Raw genomic sequence first — 21,946 nt, 5'->3', positions numbered from 1 at the left:
TTTCACTTAGCATAGTGTCCTCAAAGTTTATCTATGTTGTACACATGCCAGAATTTCCTTCCTCTTTAAGGCCGAATAATGTTCCACTTGTATGGATGTACCACTTTTGTTCATCCATTCATCTACTGGTGGGCACTTGGGTTGTTTTTACCTGTTGGCCATTGTGAATTGTGCTGCCATAAACACGAGTGTACAAGCTGCTGTTTGATTTTCTGTTTTCAGTTTTTTTTTTTGTGGATACCAAGAAGTGGGATTAATGGATCAAATGGTCATTTTACGTTTAATTTTTTGAGGAATGGCTAAACTGTTTTCCACAGTGGCTGCCTGATTTTGCATTCCACCTGCAACAACAGCATCCTGATTCCTCCCCAGCCTCACCAACCACCTCAGGAAACAGTTTCTTCTTTGTGGGGGGCAGGGTGTGAAAATCTGATTGTTGGAAATCTGTTTTTATCCCGAGCTCAAATCTTCCTGTTTCCTTTACAACTGTCCTGGCTGGGCCCTGGGAATCAGCCTTCTTCCCCTGAGTATCCCCTCGGCAGCTTGCAGCAGCCGCTGCCTGAGCTTGACTGGCACCCTGTGTGTGAGCCTGCTGGCCCTGCCCGCCCTGCAGGATGCTGACCACTGGGCTTCCCTGCGGAGACACCTCCTGCTCCTGAGCAGGCACAGACTCTGACAGGATGGGGGGACGCCTCTCCCTTCCTCAAGGAGGGTGAGTTATTGGAGGGAATCCTGGCTCCCTGAGTTAAATCATCCCTTGACTCAGACAGAAGCCCTTTGCCCCATGGGAGAACATTACTCATCCGGCACCCTCGGGACCAGGCTCTGTGTCAGGGGAAAGTGCTGCTCCCATTTCCCTCTCTCAGAAACTCATAAATCATCTCTATTAGAATTTCAGCTCTTCAGATAGACATGGAACATCTGGCCAGGCCGGGTCTCCTGAGTGCTCCAATAGTTCGTTCAGTGGGGGGCAGGCAGAAGGGGGTGCCTCAGAGCACCAGGGGACCCCAGGCACCGGACTCTGCTGGGACTTCCCTCGAGACCAGCCAACTCTCCCAATGCTGGTCCTTGTGAGACAGAAGGACTTCAGGTCTGGTGTCCCCCAGAGGTTTTAAATCACAAATAATCCCACCCGCAGCTTTGTGTTGGTGAGAAGTGGGTGCCCCACGGCACTGGCCTGACTCGGGGGCAGAAAGTCTGACCAGGCTGTGCTGTTACTGAGCTCCTCTCCCGCCAGCTCCAAGGCTGGGCAGCGGTGACTCTCCACAAATGCTGTGCTTATTAGTACACGAAGCACTTCTGAAGCAACTGACTTGTCTACTGGCGATTTGAAAATCCCACTGCAGTCTCCTGACTATCTGTTTCTTTCACGTCTTAAGATCCTGCCTGGACTCCAGCTTCAAGCTTGGGTGAGATGTGTCAGGGGATGAACATTCTGGAGAGGAAGACAATGCTGCCACTGAGAAGTGTGCACTAGACCTCCAGTGTGACCCTAAGGAGAGGAGGGGGTTCTCTCTTTTTTTTTTTTTTATCCTCACCCGAGGACATTTTTCCATTTTCTGTTCAGATAGAGTGGGAGGGAGAGAGAGGAAGAGAGAGAGAGAGAAACATCGATGTGAAGGGACACATCGAGTGGCTGCCACCCGCACGACCAACCAGGGCCGGGACAAACTGCAACCGAGGTACGTGCCCTTAGCGGGAACCGAACCCGGGTCTCTCTGTACCGCAGGCCGACGCTCCAACCGCTGAGCCAAACTGGCCAGGGCGAGGAGGGGGTTCTCAATCCTAATCAAAGTGACTACCCATGGAATCTCTGTTGCATGCCCGGCATTTTGTATAGTTTGATTAATCCTTACAGTCATCTGCAAGAGGGTATTGCCCCCACTTTAAAGGTGGCAAGTAGAGGCTCAAAGAAGAGAAGTAACCTGCTCTGCTGTTAAGTAGTTCCAAAGTCTATACTCATTCTGACACACCACTGGTGCACTGGCTTACCCTGGAGATGCCTGGGGATCCCTGCATAGGTGAGATTATTTCTTGCTCAAGGCATAGCAGGGTCCAGCCAAGCCAGGGGTGGGGTCTGTACTGTTAAGGGTGGGAATCTGCAACAGAGCTAAGGTCCTTCCTTTGACCTCTGATTTCTCTCATGCTTCATTCATGCTGGCATTAACAACTATCAGTCATGTCAACACAGCATCTTAAACGTGCTGGAAAAGCCACCACATTTGGGAAATGTGGTCAGAGTAGTAGCTCCGTTTCTCACAACCAAAGGGTTCGAGCCACCAGGACTGTAAGTTTCAGAGCTCCCTCCGAGAGGTGGGTCCTGTCATTCACCTTGGGACTTGGAGGCTGAAAGCCTAGTCATCCATTGCTCCTCAGCCCAGCCTCCTGAGGAGCTATCCAAGGTCCTGCAAGTGCTTTGACCTGTGCTCTGTGTAACCAACGGACCCTCCATTCTTCTACCTGTGTCCTTGGCCTTCTGGCTTTTCCTGACATTAAACCTCACTAAACCATGCCTATCTGACTTATAATACTGTTCTCTTTCATTTACTTTCTAGGTCCTGCTAACCTGAGCTCACTTGACCCAGTCCACGATGGCCTCCAAGCCACTCCAGGGATCATTCTTAACTACCATCGTCCCTGTTGTTAAGTAGCTGACCCACTACCTAGCACAGAATGTCACTGTTTCCCACCGCCTGCCATAGCCTCCTTGTTTCTTGGGTGATTATTCTTGGAATTTTGTTGACTTCCAAGAGACACTCGATTTATTCATTTTGTTCATTCTTCTTTTTTTGGTCCAATGTACAGGATATTTTTCCATTTATCTTCAGATAGAGTGGGAAGGAGGGTGGGGAGGGAGAGAGAAAGAGAGAGAGAAAGATGTGAGAGAGACACATCAATTGGTTGCCTCCCGCACGACCCTGACAAGGGCCAGAGACCAAACCGCAACCTAGGTACGTGCCCTTGACTGGAATCAAATTTACAACTCTTTGGTCTGAGGGCTAACACTGTAACCACTGAGCAATACTGGCCAGGGGTAGATTTGGCCCACAACCTGAGCATGTGTCCTGACTGGGAATCAAACCAGTGACCTCTTGGTTCATGGGTCGACGCTCAGCCACTAAGTCACACAGACTGGGCCTAGAAAATTCAGTCTTAAAAGAGAATTGAGTTGATGGAAGGAGACTTGACTTGGGGTGGTAAACACACAATACAATGTGTAGATGATGTATTGTAGAATTGTATACCTGAAACCTGTATAATTCTATTAACCAATGTCACCCCAATACATTTAATAAAAAAAAAAAATGAAACAATAAAGAGAACCAAGTAAAAGATGAGCTCCATGGAAATGCACCACACTGATTTCTCATGAGCACCAGAGCTCTGGTGTCCTAGTTTTGGCATTGCCCTTGAACAGCTGTGTGCTCTCAGGCAAATAATTGAAGCCATGCACCCTTTCATACCTTCTGCCATTCATTTGCTTCTGTCATTCATGTTGACTGACCATGCATGATGACCTAGGCTGGGTGCTAGGGATGCTACAAGGAGAAAGACACAGTTTTTGTCTTTGGAGAACCCACAATTTAATCCAGGAATATATATATATATATATATATATATATATATATATATATTGCCCTATATATATAAACAAAGTCCCAAGTGTACACAGAAGCAAAACCTGCACTTGCTGTTTCTTCTGCCTGGAAGCCTTCCCCTCAGACACTTGCATAAGTCACATTTTCACTTCTTCAGTCCTTTCGTCAATGTCATCTTATCAGAGAGGTTTTGCCTGACTACCCTATTTAAAATAGAAACCCCACCCATAGCTTGGCACCTCCCTGCTCCTCTCTTCCACTTTTCTCCATAGAATTTCTCACCCCCTGGCACAGAAGGTACTCTCACTTGTGAATTAGGGGTCTGAGCTAGTGATTCCAGTAGTGGGTTGAATAGTGGCTCCCTAAGATGTATCCCTGTCCTAGCCCCTGGAACTTTTGAATGTGATCTTATCTGGAAAAAAGGGTCTTTGTGGTGAGATCATCCTGGATTATCTGGGTGGACCCTAAATCTAATGAAAAATGTCCTTATAAGAAACAGAAGAGGAGACACAGACACACAGAGAAGAAGATTACATGAAGACAGAGGCAGAGATGGGAGTGATGCAGACACCGGATGTCCAAGGAACATCTGGAGACACCAGAAGCTGGGAGGGTCTGGGAAGGATTCTCTCCTGGGACCTTTGGAGGGAACATGGCCCTGCCGACACCTTGATTTCAGGCTTCTGGCCTCCATTCCCATGGAGAATAAGTGTCTTTTCTTTGAAGACACCAGGCTTGTGGTCGTTTGGTACGACAGCCACAGCGCAATGTATGCGATCTTGATATTACCTCTCTAGACATCTTCAAACCTAAATGAGAGTTAGGGCTGAAAATATCTTTCAACAACACCAACCAGTTGTATTTGTAGAAGTAGACGAACTAGGGGACACTGGGTGCTGATGGTCACCCCACATAAGCAAGTTGCACTGGGCAACTGTGCACAAGGGTGTTCTCTTGCTGTTCTCAGGATAAACAAAAAGATGTATTGTCATCTGGCTTCAATGGAGACATGGATACCCACCAGCATTGCCTACAAAATAAAAAAAGGGGGTGGGACACATTTTAATTACAGCACAATTTATAACAGAAAACAATAAGAACCCAGATTTCTGTAAGCAAATAGTTATATAAACTCTACTATATCTGTACTTTAGAGACCCAATGTAAAAGTCTCTACTCTATTTCCAGTACATGAGAACAGTTTATTAACATATGTAGTATATTAGTATAGTGTGTTAGAAATATACTCTATTTCTAAATGTGCCCATGTAAATGTAGGCATGTAAATCCATTGAAAAAGGTCTGTAAGGACACATGCTCATGTTGATGGCATCAGTTACACTTGGGGACGGGATGGGGACTGAGCAGTGTTCAAAAGGATTTTTTACTTCATCTGCTTGTCTGAAATTTTTTAGAATGATTTGAGCCACTTAAAATAGTTTTTTTGTTGTTGTTGTTTAAATAAAAAAGGATGAGAAGGAATGAGCTCAGCCGGGAGTGTGAGTTGTGATTTCTTGTGGCCTTGTAGCCAGCTGGGTGGGAGTGGGCTGGAGCGAGGGAGGTGAACTTGCTGTTCTCTGACAGTCCAGGCTCATAAATGTTGCTTTTACTGTGAGTTCTTCTCTTTGGTTCCTTGACGAGGTCTTGATGTGAAACCTGAGAACAGACAGCGTCCTAGAACCTCGCGTTCCAGGCAAAGAGGACTGTCCTGGCAAACCATGGGACACATTCCCTTTACTGCCACCCTTGCAGGCAGCGAGGGGCTCTCCTTGCAGCAGCCTGGAGACAGGGCCTTCAGGAACCTTCCCCCACCCTCTTACAAGGAATAGCCAGTAACAGCCCCACCTCAGCCCACCTCACGACCCAGGCCACCCAGCTAGGTTTAGAGTGGGGCATCTTATCCAACTGTGTGGCATTGAGTATGGGGCTCCAGTGGACGTCTTCAGAGAGAGTGGACATCACTGGACATGTGCTGTCCTTGTCTTTTACCCCCACCCCGTTGGTCTCCAGGGCTCAGGGAGGGAGGCAACCCTTCACCTCCAAGAAACAGTGGGCCCAAGGGCTCAGGTGGTCTAAAGAGCACAGGACACCTGGGACAAGAGGGGGGCTGTGGGAAGGGGAAAAGGACTTGGGTTGTCATCTGGGAGACAATTTAAAAATTGTGCACTTACTAATATAAATTAGTCATAAATTTTTAGTGCAAAGGATAAAATGAATGGAGAATATAACAAGCATGGTCCCTTTAGGTCACCTTCAGTGAACAGAAAGTCTTATTTGTAACTAATGCATATTGTTGATAAGCCAAATGATACAATACTGAAATATATCCCATTGTTCTCAGAAGATCTTCCAGCTCTTTCTCCTATTCTCTACTCTGTGCATTAGAACTTTTCTTTGCAAATGCTATATCTTTGAAATAAAAAAATCAGTCCAGAACTGTCACAGTGGCGGGGAATCTGAGGAAACAGGATGATTAAATGTAATGTGGTATCTTCGATGGGATCCTGGAACAGAAAAAGGTGAAAACTAAGGGAGTCTGAATAAACTATGACCTTCAGTGAATAAGAATGTATCAATGTTGGTTCTTTCATTATACTAAGTGTATCATATTAATATGAGATGTTAACAATAAGGGAAATGGGGCAGGGCTATATGGGAACTCTCTGTAATATCTTTGTAACTTTCTGCAAGCCTAAATGTATTCATATTTAATTTTTAAGAATACATTTAAGCCCTTGCCGGTTTGGCTAATGGTTAAAGCATCAACCTGCAGTCCAGAGAGAGCCGGGTTCAGATCTCGCTAAGTGCATGTAACTTGGTTACAGTTTGTCCTCAGCCCTGGTTGGGTCGTGCAGGTGGCAGCCACTCCATGTGTCCATTTCACGTCGATGTTTCTCTCTCTCTCTTCCTCTCTCTCCCTCCCACTCTATCTGAACAAAAAATAAAAAAATGTCCTTGGGTAAGGATAAAAAAAAATAAGAATAAAAAAATAAGAATAAATTTAAGGATGTTTTACTTATTTATTTATTTTATTGCTTTTTAAAAATCTTCTCTGGGGGATATATATATATTATTTTTACTGATTTTTTTGTTGTTGTTGTCCTTGTTAATCCTCACCAGAGGATTTTTTTTTTCTTTTTCTTTTTTTAGATAGAGTGGAAGGGAGGGAGGGAGGGGGGAGGGGGAGAGAGAGAGAGAGAGAAACATTGATGTGAGAGACACATTAATTGGTTGCCTCCCATACGACCGCAGTTGGGGATCAAACCTGCAACCCAGGCATGTGCTTTTGACCAGTAATCAAACTTGAGACCCTTTGGTCCATGGGCTGATGCTCTAACCACTGAGCAAAACAGGTCAGGGCTTTACTGATTTTTTTAAGAGAGAGAGAGAAAAATATCAATTGGTTGCCTCCCATATGCACCCCAGCTGGGAATTGAATCCACAGCCTAGGTATATTGCCTGATTGGGAATCAAATCGGCAACCTTTTGGGGCATGGAATGACGTTCCAACCCACTGAGCCACAGCGGCCAAGGCTCTAATTTTTTTAATTAAAAGAACAATCAGACCTATTGTTTTGATCCTCAGGCCAAAAGAATAAAAGGTTATAGGTGGTAGTGGGGGGTGAGTAGAATTCAAAACTTAGGGGGTTTACAATTTTATATTTGAAGTAAGGTTTGTATTCTTTTCCATAAACATTCTTTCCCTATTTCAATAGTTGGCCTTACATCACCCTGCGTGATATATGATTATTCCCATTTTACAGATGGACAAACCAAGCTCAGAGAGGTTATGTGGTTTTCTACCACCTGCCCGTTTATGCTTTATTTGCTCCTATAATCTGGATAATTTCCCAAGCTCTCCACATGTCTCCGTCTTTTTGCCTGGCAAATTGTCCAGTCCTTTCCGTCTTTGTAAAATTTACTCAGATGTCACCTCCTCTGAGCAGTCTTCCTTGATGTTCCCACATAACTTATCATCCCATACTCAGTGCTCCTCTGAATCCCCCCAAATGAATTCTCTCCTTGAAATGATCTGACACCTCCTTGGGTCATGAGCATCTTGAGGGCCGGGACTGTGTCTTATTCATCTCTGAATCTGCAGTGTCTGGCCTGGTGCCTGGCAAGCAGGGCTGGCCAACCTGTGTCTCTCAAAGTGCAGCTAACATGAAATTGGTATTGTTTGCTCAGGCTGCTGTAACAAAGTGCTACAGGCTGTGTGGGTTAAACAACAGAAATTGATTTTCTCACATTTCTGGAGGCTGGAAGGCCAAGATCAAGGTATTAGCAAGGTTGCTTTCTTCTAAAGCCTCTCTCCTTGGCTTGCAAATGGCTGTCTTCTCCCTGTGTCCTCACATGGCCTTCCTTCTGTGTGCGTCTGTGCCCTAATCACCTCTTCCTATAAGGACACCAGTCATTTTGGATTAGGGAGCACCCTAATGACCTCATTTAGCCTTAACTACCTCTTTAAAGATCTTATCTCCAAAAGCAGTTGCATTCTGAGATACTGGGGGGTTAGGACTTCAACATAGGAATTTGGAGGAGACACAATTCAGCCCATAACAATACCAGGGCAGGCTGTGGGGTGGGAGGTTGTGGGGAATGACCCCAAGGGCCTACCGTTTACAAGATGCAGGTGTTACTGCTATTCCAGGACAGAGGATGCTAGAGAGGAACTCGTATTTGCAAGATGATCTGAGGTCGTACGATGAAGTTGCTATAGAAAAGCCTCTTTTTTATTCATCACCAGGAACAATCGCTTCAACCAGAAGAGGGATCCTGGAAGCCAGCGGTCTGTGCTGTGCTGCCTGGCCTTGACCCCTGCTATCACCACCCTCAGGCTCTCCCTCACTTGCCCCCCTTTCTCTCACACTGTTACATTCGCTTGGTCCGGCCCACACAGCATGCAACATCTTCAAGGCCTTCCGCTCTGGGCCAGGGGGAGGCCCCAGAATGGAATTCAGACTAAACTAGCAACAGCAAGCTACCTTCAAGGGGGCAGAGATGTCTCAGGCAGCAGCTGCAGCTACCCAGGGAGATCCAGAAAGTTCTCGTTGCTTTCTGTGCGTGGAAGGGGATAGTCCTGACCAACGGCCTGGGGAAGGTCCTGGAGGCCCCGTTCCCTGCGACCCAATCATCTAGGATCCTGGGAGTACACAAGAACATGGGCAGGACCAGGGGCAGCTGGCAACATTTTATAACTGCTAGTTTTGTTGCTACTTTGGACACAAGGATTCTTTTTGTCAGGCAGTGGCTATTTATCCAGCATGTGCCGAATACCATCTGCATGGGGCTTAATAGTCAGCAGAGTTGCCTCACAGACATCTCTCCATTTGCTCTGCACAGTAAAGGGTGAGGCAGATTGGATCGTCTGCACTCCCAGCTTGCAGCTGAAGAAACTGAGGCTCAGCGGAGTGGAATGACTGGCACGGGGGTGCTCAGCTGGTAGGTGGTGGCACTTGCTTCTGAGCACAAGTTCTCTGGCCTCTGAGACTAGGCCCTGTGCCTGCCCAAGCTCATTTGATCCCCTCACCAACTGGCATGTTTCATTTCTCAGGCTAAGCTGACGCTTGGGAGTTGTGTGAGTGCCCAAGATCAGGTCGCTGGTTGCTAGCAAAGTTGATTTCCAACAACACTCCTGACTTCTGATCTGGGGCACTTGCTCCCCCACCACACCACTGTACCTGGGGCAGGTGGGACCCAGTAGGTTTGGGATAAAGCCCTGTCTCCGTGTGCTCACAGTCTGGCTGCTTGAGGTGAATGGGGAGTACAGGTGGGACTGTACCCGGGCTAGGGGACTGGGTCGTCCATCCCCTGGCCCAGGCCCCGCATTTCCTCTATGAGCCAGGGACTGTGCTGGCAGCAGCTTTCGGGCATCTTACCTTTCACCACCTTCTACTCGTCCAGGGAGGAGGCATGATGTCAGGGAAAAAGAGAACATGGGCTCGGGGGTCAGACAGACCCAAGTTCAAATGTGGACTCTCCCATGGATGAGACATTGATTACTTACTCTTTGTCTCAGTTTTGCTATCTGAAAAATGAAAGCAAAGGTGCTTACTTTGGAGGACTGCCTTGGGGATAAAAATGAGACAATGTTTATCAGTTATCCAGCACTGTACCCGAAGTGTAGGTGCTTAGTCAACAGCAGCTAATATGACGATGAGCATGGAGGGGCTGAGCACCCAATGTACAGTCCCGAGAAAATGCACTGTTGTCTATGTCTCAGGAAAAAACTCATTGTATGTTCATTGTATGTCTCTCTGTATCCTCTCTACTTGCCAACCTAGGGCCAAAGGCAGTGCAAGCGTTACAGTTACTAGCTGTGGGATCTTGGGTGAGTTGCTTACTTCTCTAAGTCTTATTTTCCTCATCTGCAAGATGGGTAATAGAAGTACAGCAGGTCTGCCCAGTTGGAGTGGCTCAGTTGGTTGAACATTGTCCTGTGAACCAAATGGTCACCATTTCAGTACCCAGTTAGGTCATATACCCAGGTTGTGGATTCGATCCCTGGTTGGGGCACGTGTGGAGAGCAACTGATCAATGTTTCTTTCTCACTTTGATGTTTCTCTCTCTCTCTTCCTCTATCTAATGTGTCCTCAGGCAAGGATTAAAAAAAAAGTACAGCAGGTTCTCAAATAACATTGATTCTTTTAACATTGATTTGTTATAAGGTTGATGAGATGCCATTGGAACTTAACTCTTGTTGATTTCAATCAGCCTCAGGTCAAATTGTTTGTTATATGTTATTTCACTTAAAGTTGCAGAACCTACCCACAACGTTAAGTGAGTAATCACTTCCCCCCCCTTTTTTTTTACAGTGTTGAGAAACAAATTAGGCCATGCCTAGACTCGACACAAAACAAGTTTTCAATATACATATGAGCCATCATTATCATCAGTGTTGTTTTATGGGCCGGCTCACCAGTCTGTGCCTGGAGGGCCATGTTGAAAGGATCAGGGACCTTGTCTTGGTTCAGCAGGGAGAGCATCGTAGTTGATCAGTGACATGTGCTGAAAGTAGATTAGGAGCATAACATCCATGAATTTTCTATTCCTGAACTAGATGATCTCTCAGACTGTATTCATTGAAAACATGCATCGTCCCTACTTTGGGTCTCAGCTGTCTTCTCTATTGATGAGGGAGTTGGGCTGGCTGGTCTCCAAATTCCTTTTTATTTCCGTCTTTCTAGGTCCCCGATGACTCTAAGTCTTGGCTGAACCGAACATTTCCCAAAATGCTCCTCTCCAGAAAGTTGGCTGCGGCCAGGAACAGGAAGGAAATCAGCTCCTGCCTGGCTCCTGTCTCGCAGGGGCCCCTGGGATGCGGTTCCAGGACTGCGAAGGCGGTTCCTGGCTGTCAGCAGGGCTTCCTTCCAGCCTGCACACACAACCCATGGAGCAAGCCCTTACCTGTGCCCAGGGTCCCAGCCTGGTGGGGAGAAGGGGGTCCAGCCTCTCTGCTGTGCTTTCCACATCAAAGGCAGCAAGAGTTGGGAGGAGCTTTGTCCCCAGCAGGGTAGGCTGTTGAGACTACTGGTTTGTCCATGAAACAGGGCACCCAGAGCCGGTCAGACCTAAGTGCAGTGCATTTTGACAAACAAAAGGGTCTGTGAACCGGCCTTAGTCATCTTCCCAGAGGAGAGAAACATGGAGAACATGGTGTGAAGAGGAGAATTACGGTTAGTTGAGCTTCCACTCTGTTGGTGCTATGCAGTTTCCCAGAATATAAATGGGAAAAAAACAAGGAGTCTACTGTCTAGGAGACAGATACGTTGCTTACTTTTTAGAAAATGTTTAATGTCTGTTTCCTCCAACTTGAATATGAGCTGCAGGAGAGTGGAGATTTTCTTCATCCTATTCACTTAGGTGTTCCCTGGAACTGGCAGTGTGCCTGGTATGTGGCAGACACTCAATAAACATTCATCAACTTAATGGAATAATTACAATATTTACAGAGTAAGAATGGAAGTGTGATCAAGGTGCTGGGAGAATGATGGAGAAGGTAAAAGCCAGAGAGGTGACAATTGGACTGGGTTTTGAAGGATGAATAGGAGTTCATCTGAGAGTAAAGTTAACACAGGGTTTCCCTCTCCAATTAGATGTCAGGATAAACGTTCTATTGATGATAATTATGAGACCCTTAAATAAGTTATGACAGGAGGTAAAGGCATGAGCCATAGAGAAATGAAAATAAATGTCTTGAGGTTGCCTCAATGGGGAAGGAACTTGATAGATTAATAGTATACCTTGTATGTGCCCAGTGTTATGCTAGGCACTTAATGCATGATATTTTATTTATTCCTTCTAACCCTCCTGTGATATAGGCATTTGATAAATGGGGGTGTAGGCTCAGAGGGCTTTAGTAACTTGCTCTGGGTCTCAGGACTCATTGGCTGGAGACTGGATTAAACCAAGGGTTTTCTACTTCCAAAGCTCCCGTTCTTTCCTGGGGAACCTGGCCCTCCTTCAAGGCAGGGGACCTGGTCATCTTAACCATGGAGTAAGTGAATGAAATGCCCCTCTAGAAACAGTTTTCTGTTAAAGCTTCAGGCCCTAAGGCCAGAGCTTAAAACTAAGGAACAGACTGGCAGTTTTCAGAGGGAAGGAGGCTGGGAGGAGATTAATTAAAGAACTTATGTGCATATATGCATAGCCCATGGACACAGACAAGAGACAGGTGAAGGCCCTGAAGTGGGGTAGGAGATGGGTGGAGAGGAGCAAATTGGGGACAATGGGGGACATATCTAATACTCTTACCAACAAATTTAAATTTAAAAAGTAAGCACAAAAGCTTTTCCATTAAAGAAAAATAATAAACATCTTTTGAGCCTGTGGTCTTTCTTCTTTGCTGTCTCCTAGTCCACTTCTGTGCCCCGACTGTCCTCCTGCCAGCCAGAGATCTCAGGGACACTCAGAAGCTCCAAGAGGAAGCCAGAAAACTTCCATCTGTCATCCGTCAAGAATTTGAAATGCCCCAGGGCAGGTTTGGAGGCTGGGGGCACCCAGTTGTTTCAGAAGGGATTCATAGCACGGAGGTCCCTTGCCCCATTGCCTGGAGGGGAGGGCCCAAAGTGTGGGGGTGGAAAGAGAGAGAGGGGCAGAGGAGGAGGGAAGATAAGCCGGCAGTCATTTGTCTTTTTAATTGGCTCAAATGCTCAGAGGAGAGCGTTGTTATCCTGGCTCTGGGGCTGGACTGGGTCCAAGCGCCAGGCTTCGGCCAGCAGTGTGGGCTGCAGAGGGAGGCCCTGGTCTGCCCTTTGCCAGGAGGGAGACCGGGTGGGAGGCAGCAACACATGGTCAGAGGTGGCTTTTACCTCTTCGGCATTTCAGAAATTTAAAAGACGAATTCAGTGACTGAAATACACAGATTTTAAAGAATCCATGGCATCTGAAGGCCCCTCTTAATCATTCCTTTGCCTGTGGATGGAGCCTGTCAACCAGCAAGGCCCAGAGGTGCCTACAGGGAGAGGGTTTAGAGTTGTTGGTCTGGAACTCAAGACTTTCCTTCATAACTACAGTATGGACACAAAGTGCCCGGAGAGCAGTAGTATTCCCCATATCTGCCAGCTGACTCAGAATCAGCGTTTAGCATCCCACCTGGGTCTCTGAAACAAGCCGGTGCGACTGGCAGGACAGGCACACCTTCCCCACGTCACCGACAAGGACTCTGCAGTCCCGAGAGGTGAGGTGACATGTGCGAGGACCTCAGCATTGCAGCGGGGACTCAATCCAGGTTCTAGGTTTGCATTCGGGGCTTGGCCCCAAAGCTGTTCACCCCACAGAGGAGCTACTCGGGTGGGTGTCTGGTGTGGCGTGGTGGTCCCCAGTGATGGTCGTTGGCATAACTTGTAGGGGACAGACAACTCAGTTCAGGTTCCCACTCAGAGCACATCTCAGTGGGGGAAGGAGGCTCCGATGTAGGGGGTGGGGGCCTGAGAGCATGGCTGGTCCAGATAGGGAATGAGGGCAGGGAAGGGTGGGACGGGGTGGTCCCAGTTAGTAGCAGGTAGAAAGGCCCTCATGACCAAGAACGCAGAATCAGCTGGGCCTGAGTGCCTGTTTGTGGGCGAGGGTCTTGGGGAAGCTGCAGGCTCCCTGTAATTCCTATTCCACCAAGACCTTTTTTCAAGGAGACCCTGCCCCATCTGACTAAATGCCGATCCATTGTCTAACACATCGATGCCCAAAGTGGCATCTCCTTTGCTCCTCCAACTGCTGAGCGGGCAGCTTCTGGCGTCTGGGAGGCCCCATGCCTTTGCCCTCTGACCTGCCCTCACGGGAGCTACTTCCTGTCACCGGAGCCCCAAGATATGACAAGCTCAGCTCCAATGCCACCACCTCCGTCAGGGCTTAACCTTTCGAAACTCCTCCTGAATTCTGTTTCTTACTGGTCAGCTGGCCTCCCTCTCCTGCGCCCCACACTCCAGAGCACCAGGCCTGGGGAGTGGGGCGGCAGGTGCCATCTCAGGAGGGGAGAGGGTATGACCCCGGGGAGTGTCCTGGTCAAACACAGAGGATTGAATGCCCCCTGCCTCCCGGCTCCTGGAGGACTGAAGAAGGAAGGGAGAAGTGGGCGAGAGCGGGGTTGGGTGAGGTGGTGTGTCTCAGCCTCCCCTTGCTTGGTGCCTCTGGAGGGGCTGGCAAGTTAGGTGGGTCGAGGGGAATAGAGCAGTCATAAGGGCCTTTGCCCCGCCCCGCTGTGATGCGGTGGGATGGACCGCCTTTCAGGGGACAGAGGAGCCAGCACAGGGAAGCCACCTCAGAGAAAGGCCGGTGGCAGGGGCAGTTAGCTGGGGAGCCTCTCTGGGGGTTCTGCATGGTATGCAAAGCACCCAGAGGTGAGGGCGGGGTAACCGAGAATCCTTCTAGGTGAGTCTGCCAGGGAGGTGGCCAGCTGAGGCTGAGCGTGAAATGATCCATAGGGTGTGTCCCCTGGGTGGAAATGAATGGGAGTCAGACACCAGCCAGGGTGGAGGCGGAGCCAGATCAGGTCCTGACTGAGCCGAGAACCGACTGAAAGTTCATTAGCCCCAGACCATCCCGGGGATTGGACCAGACTCACCTGATCTCTGATCTCACCTTCGTGGTCCCCAATCCTGACCTGACGAGTGAGGAGACAAAGGACCTGGAAGATTCTCTCCTGGACATGACACCAGACTCCTTTCCTTCCCCTCCACGCTCCTCTCCTCTCCACCTGGCCCACTCCAGGGCCCAGCTGTGCGTGCGGACATTGCAGGCCTCCCATGTCCTCAGGCTTTTGGGCTTGGCTGTGGAGGGCATGTTGCCATGGTTGGCGAAGTTGTGCATTGAACACTGTGGAAGGGTGCGAGTGGGGGTTACCTCTGGATCTTTTTGGTTTCTCTACTTTAGTAACAGCCTCCTGCCCCAGGTGGCCTCTTCCCGCCACTGTTCATCCCTGGGGGGCCGCTCTCCCTCTGTTCAGCTTCTCAGAAGTTCCATCATCTGAATAACCAAGTTCTCAGTCTGAAATCCCACCGCTCTACACTTCAGAGTGGATTTCTCTGTCCTGGTTGGATCCCGATAAATGCGTTTCCCAAGGACGGTCATGTTGACCCCATTTCGCAGGTGAGATTAACCAAAACTGAGGAGTGACTTCATGACAAAACCTGCCGGGGAGAAGTCTGGACCTGGGTCTGAGGCAGCCCGAGGCCTTCCCATCACAGCCGCCAGCAGCATGACCACCCTGTGCTCCTGTGGTTTCTAAAGCACTATGATGAGGCCGGACCATTTGCTCCTCATCCGCCCTTTACAAGAGGCTGAGCAGGGATTAATATCATCACACTTTACCAATGAAGGGACGTGGGGCGATTTTCTCTATAGAAGTGATCGCACTAGGAAATTCACGCTCTACTTCCGGTACTGAATAAAGACATTCTGTGCTTTTGCTCTAGCTGTCTCACCTCCTGGAATGCTGTTCCTGCCAGTCTCCAGTCTCTAAATATATCTATCTTCTTAAAAAATTGTGGTAAAACATGCATAACATAAAACTTACCATTTGACTCTTTCTGAATATACAATTCAGCTGCAGTAAACACATCCACAGTGTTGTGCAACCACCACCACCCTCCTCCAGCACTCTCCCTTCATCCCAACCAGAAACTCCGTCCCATAAACACTAACTGCCCATTTGCCCTGCCCCCGCCCGTGGCAATCCCTAGTCTGCTTCCTGTCTCTATGAATTTTCCTAGTTTGGTAGCTCACATAAATGAATCCTACAGTATTTGTCCTTTCGTGACCGGCTTCTTTCACTGAGCATAACATCCTCAAGGTTCATCCATGTTGTAGCGGGTGTCAGATGACCTTCCTTCTTAAGGCTGAGTAATACTCCATTGAATGGATATACCACCTTTCGTTTATCCATTCATCTATCCATAGTAACCTAGGTTGTTTCCACCTTTCCAAATCTACCTACCTTTTTTTTTTTTTTTGATCATTTAACAAAGTAGAAATCCCAACTACAACCCAGGTATGTGTCCTGACAGAGAGCCGAATCCTCCGCCCTCGGGTGCATGGGAGGACGCTCCAGCTAATGAGCCACACAGTCCAGGGCCAAAATCTACCTCCTTTCAAGGCCCAGCTCAAATGTCACCTCCTCCACAGCCTGTACTGCACATAGTTTCTGAGTACATCCAGAAATGAAGGGTGACAGTCACCTGGGAACTGGCCCTGGCAATGCAGCCAGCATTCCCAGGTGACTTGTACAGGAGAGAGAGCGAGAATATGCAAGTTACCCAAAGCCTGTGCCAGGTCGGGGCTTGGCACTGTATTCCTGACACTGAATCTCACTTGGTGGAAATAACTGAATAAATCAGACAGAGAGAGTGGCTTTTTCTCCCAAGAAGGAAATGTCGGTGTCAACTGCAAGTCAGATCCTTCACAGGATTGGAAGCTACTGCCCCCAGACCCCAAGGAGTGAGGATGACTGAGTTTGACTCTAGAGAGCTCAGGAGGAGTGAATAACCGGTTTACTCTTTATCAGGCGACCGTAAGCCGTCACCTTAGGCCTGCCCCGCCCACTCCTGAACACTGGGGTCCTGGGCATGGGACACCAACACGGGAAAGAACATGGAAGAAGGCAGCAAGGAAAAGAAGAGAGGCAGGTATGGACGCAAGAAGCCTCTGGGAGTGTGAGACGTTTTCTGAAATTTTGGAGAATTGCTTTAGATACTTAAGAAATCTTTGTTTTCTCTTTAAAAAAGAATTTTGAAAACGACTTTGGTTTTACATTGCACATCAGTGACTTCCTTCCATTGTTGAGATGCCGGTGCTCTCCTTCTTCTCAGAGTCTTGTGGTGGATCGCAGGAGATCAGGGCCCACAGGCTGGGGGCTTGGCAGATCCAGAGCCAGGGACTGGCCCACAGGCTGGGCTCTGCACAGGAACATTGCGGCAATCTTCCAGCAGGTGGCAGGATTGTGTCTTGGAGAAAGATGCTTCTTTCTTAAAAAAGATTTTATTTAAATTGAATTTATTGGGGTGACATTGGTTAATAAAATTACATAGGTTTCAGATGCACAATTCTATAATAGAGCATCTATTTATTGTGTGTTTACCACTCCAATTCAAGGCTCCGCCTATCGCTATTTACCGCTCTCCCCACACTCTTTCCTGCCTCCCCCGCCCCCTTCCTCTCTGGTAATCACCATGCTATATGATACCATTTCCTAATTCACACAAAAGTCCTGTATGGGTTAGTGGGTGCCCTGGGGTGGGGTGAAGGGCATGCTTTAGACATTGCCTAATTTTCCTTTGCTATTTGACAGATGTGGAGTATGACCTGCCGGTAGGTGAGAGACTACTACTCCACACAAGACCTGTGGAGGTAGGTTACACTTGTTCTGCTTGGCCCCAGAGATGAGGACTAACATCATGCCATAGGAAAGCCAGTTTTAGTCTGACACAGAAAGAGATTTACCATCATCAAAGGTGACAAAATTATGGTAGTGAGGTGCCCGTCGTCAGAAGTATTCAAACTTGGGCAGATGATTCTTTCTTAGTGATATTGTAGAAGGTCCTCAAACATTAGATGAGGTTGAGTTAAACAGTCTCCAGGATCTTTTCCAACCCAGAGGGCCTATACCACTATATTACTAAAAGGGAAATAATAACGAGATCTTGAGCTCATTGAAGGAAGGAATATGCCTTATTTGTCACTGGCTCACCTGTTCCTAGGACATATAGGCATATATGATAAGTATGTCAGTAGATGTAGGAGCTTTAGTCAACAAATGGGAGTCAGAGAATTGGGATCAGAGCTGTTGTTTGCTCAGCTGAGCACCTCTCCCCTGACTGATGGCTGATGAGGCCCTTCCCACTTCTCCCTGATCTCTTTGCTCCTGACCTTATCTACCTGCTATCTTGAAACTTGGGTTGTGCATTCAGAGAGCCCCCACCTCCAAACACTGGCCCTCAGCATCCACAGGACATAAGTGGTCAGGACCCCAGTCTCCAAACAGCCTTTCGCCTTCCTCTCTCTCAGGATACGTAACAAGGCAGGCGTGATACTCTGGCTTCGTAACAGTCTGGAGAGCTGGCCCACATCCCGCCAAGGGCTTTGAGTGTCCTAAAAATACCCGTCCCCACCCCCGTGTCTGATCCCAGCCCCCTGTCCAGGAATCCCTGACATATACCAGCACCAAGTCAGTCAGAGCAACCTTGTCAAATGTCAGCCACAGTTGCTTGTAATCTTTGGGGAGGAAAGGCGGTGCCAGAAGTGACCGGTTTCTTTATCCACATCACCCAGATATAAACAATATCGGGGATCATGACAGGGAGGTCCTTCTAGGACCGTCTTTGTAGCCCATTTCTCCCGGAGTGAAGTTACCTCCAGCTCAGGGCCCTAATGGCTCCTGGCATTGCAGCTTATTACTCTTATCTGCGGGGGAAAGCACCTCGGTGAAAGACGTTTTTGGTGCCCTGTTCTGGATGTCGCGGTAATCCTCTCATTTATGTATGCAGACAAGGAGATCAAAGCCCCCTGGGGAGGCAGAAAACATGTCAGGGTGGGAGCTGTACATCCATTACAACTGACAAATGCTTTGTCCAGCTCATGGGCAGCCAGATAGCCACCCTGCGGGACAGGATTGTGCAAGGAGGGAAGCCTAGGAGGCAAGCTGGGTGCAGGGAGGGGAGGGGCCCTGGAGGCAGGGGCTGGGAGAGAACCAGAGCCCAGCCACCCCAGAGCGAGCAGGGTTCAGGCCCCCCAACCTCCTTCGGCACCTCCCAATCTTCGATATGAACAGTGGATCCTTTTTCAGTCTTGTGAAAGGTACTGTGCAGAAAAGCAGGTTCAAGATGTCTTTCTAAAAACCCCAAGGCCCTTCTATGTGGACATTGTGGAGTCAACAGGCTGGAATAGCAACAGGAAGTCCTGACAGAAGGGAGGGCAGAGAAGAGGAACAAGAAAGGAAAAGGCCAGAAAAGAAGCTTAATGCCATCAATATTCTCTTTTTAAAAACCGCCAGAGTGTAGCATTCACCTGTCTCACAGCTGGTCACCATCGTGGCTGCCATCGCGTTCTCCAAGGCAAGAGTGAGCTCTCTGCAGACAGTCTTCCAGAATGTTCTGCTCCAGTGGAGTCTGTCAGTTTCCCTTGGCTTCCTGGAGTTGGGGGTAGGGGTCATGCTACACATGGAGGGACAAAGTGCCCCTGAAGCTCTCCTGGCCTGTGGCAGACACAGGCCACTGTTCATCCCCAAATAAGGAGAGGTCTTAGGTGAGAACGTGTGTGTGTGTGTGTGTGTGTGTGTGTGTGTGTGTGTGTGAGAGAGAGAGAGAGAGAGAGAGAAAATGAGAGAGAGAGTGAGAGAGAGAGTGAGAGAGAGGGGCACCCAGGAGCCAAGCCTGCTCTGCTCTCCCAAGCCCAGCAGCACAGAATGGATCCTTCGTAGGTGTGGGAACCTGCCGTCGGAGCTGCTGAGCTGTAGTGGCGGCTGCGAACCTGGCTCTGGTTTCACGGCTTGTGTGCATTCAGCGGCAGCTGCGTGGTCTCTGTTGGCAAATCGGACCTGCTTCGTGCAGGAAGTCTCATGTGGAGTGCAAGCACGTGGGCGCTCCACCCGTGGAACTGTCGGGAGGCCTTGCCTGTAGCTCTGAAAGGCGCTCTGCACAGGGTGTGAAGACAGCACAGTTTGAGAGTCATCGTTCTCACTGCTGCTCTGGCTTTGCGGCTCTGCCCCTGGGTCCCTTTGTCCAGGACAGGACAATCAGCGAGTTCTCTGTCTTCTTGAAGTGAAACAGCCGGGGTCTGCTGTTCCCTTTAATCTCCATTTCTCCCCTGGACCTTGTCTCAGCCTTAGAGTTCAGGCAGCTCCAATTTATGGATGTATTCATTCAGAGTCACACACTTCCCTGTGGAAATAAGGTAATACTTCCAACTCCCCCGCCCAAGCCCTGAATCTATTTAAACCCATTGCCTAAAATGCCATATATTTCCAACAAAAAGTAAATTATGTTGCAAATCCAATGTAAAGGGAAAAAAAGTAACCATTTGACAGAGCAACCATTTCTTTCCCCAAATGCTAGTTCTGGAGGAGCGATAGATTTAATCAGAAGAAGCTGGGAGTTAGACGGAGACCTCAGCATTCACCCGAGCAGGGCTCTCGGGCGCCTGTGAGGACTGTCTGTGCAAGACCGATGTCATGGTTCTGTTCTCGACATTGTGCTTAGCTTCAAAATGCGTACATGTCCCTTTCAATAATACAGACCCATTGCTATCTCTTATCTATTGTGATTGGGGTCATTTAAGAAAACCTTCTCCTGTTCCAAAATAAAATACAGAAAAGAACAAAACGCAAGATTGGGAACGGGAGAGCCTTCCTGAGATAAGTGGGTGAGAGCCAAGGGAGAGAGATGCAGAGTTAAGAGACGACGAGTCCACGTGTGGGCAAGTGTCTGATTGGGAGGGAACTAAGTTTTGGACAGAGAACCACGGCACGTTGTAAAGAGTTGAGAGCAGAGTTTGGAATTCCCAGAAGAAATGGGAGATGCCAAGCCCAGAGATTTGGGTCTCCCAGTTTTTAATCCTAGCCACCAGATGGCAGCATTAGACCAGAACAGTTTTGTTGCTTTCTGGTGGGTGAGACCTGCAGAGCCAGGGTGCAGCTCTTGTGGGGACCCGCCTAGTTTCCAGTTTCATGAAGCTCCTCCACCTCTCCATGAGGGCCACCTAACCGCCACCCTCGCTCCAGGCTCTGAAATCAATCTTGGTTCTAGTGACCAGGTTTAAGGAGCTCTGGTTTTTATGCGTAGCCTCTGATCTTATCCTTCTATCACAAAAGTGTTGGATTTTTCTCCTTGACACCAAGTACTCACTTGTATGCCAATTCCAACTACCTCCTTTTACCTCTTAACCACTACTTACCCTTTTAAAAATGCTTCCCTAGATTACTCTTGTATCTCAATCTCCTTTCTGCTTCCTACCCCCAAGACTGGAGCCTTGTCTCCTGATCTCATGCCAGAGGCCTGACATCCTGGTGACAAAATTCCCTGATCATCACTGCTTAGCTTTTCTATTGTGGTAAGATATACATAACGTAAAATTTGCCTTAATCATCGTTAAGTGTACAGTTCAGTGGCATTAAACACGTTCACCTTATTGCACAACCATCACCATCATTCATTTCCAGAACTTCTTATCTCCCCAAACTGAAACTAATTCCTACTCTACATCACGTGCAGAGTAAGATCCGCTGTGGGATTTCCCACTGTGGACTTCTCAGATGAAACGGCTTGTCTGGATGCCGCCTTCGCCCAGGTTGGTCGGTTCTGCTGGAAGTCTCTCCATCCTCTGTGCTGGGGTTGTCTCTTCAGCACCTGCTCTTCCTCATCTGTCCCCATGCAGTTAAGCCTCTTGTGCCAGCAACAAGGAGGTGTGACAGTGACATGCGTAGAACCCCCTTGGTGCTAAGATGAAGTCCTCACTCCGTAGGACAGTAGATTCCACGATCTGTTCCCACCTTCTTCCCCATGTTTCTTTATGCACCCCCTTCTCTCCACTCATCCCCTGCGTAGGCTCTTTTAGCTTGTGTTTCTGAGGACCTCATAAAAACTTCCTTCTTTGTAAAACTTTCTTCTCCCAGTGGGAACCTGGCTAGTTTCTTATTTCAAACCTCAGCTCAAGCAGCATGTCTGAAGGAAAGCGCCCTGGGGTTACCTAACCGAGGGCAGGTGGGCTCTCCTGGGCATCTCTAGCACCCTGCGCCTTCCTCGCTGCCAAGTCCCGTTCCACTGTTTTGTGGAATTACACCGCCCTACACCAATTGCCCTGAGCGTCCACTACACAGTGTGACTTTCTGGCGGATGGGGACTGTATCTCATGCATTTCTGCAT

The sequence above is a fragment of the Molossus molossus genome, unplaced genomic scaffold, assembly GCF_014108415.1.
Source record: "Molossus molossus isolate mMolMol1 unplaced genomic scaffold, mMolMol1.p scaffold_m16_p_4, whole genome shotgun sequence".
Taxonomy (NCBI): Eukaryota; Metazoa; Chordata; class Mammalia; order Chiroptera; family Molossidae; genus Molossus; species Molossus molossus.
The sequence above is the reverse complement of the archived record's forward strand: the minus strand, read 5'-3'. Positions refer to the sequence as shown.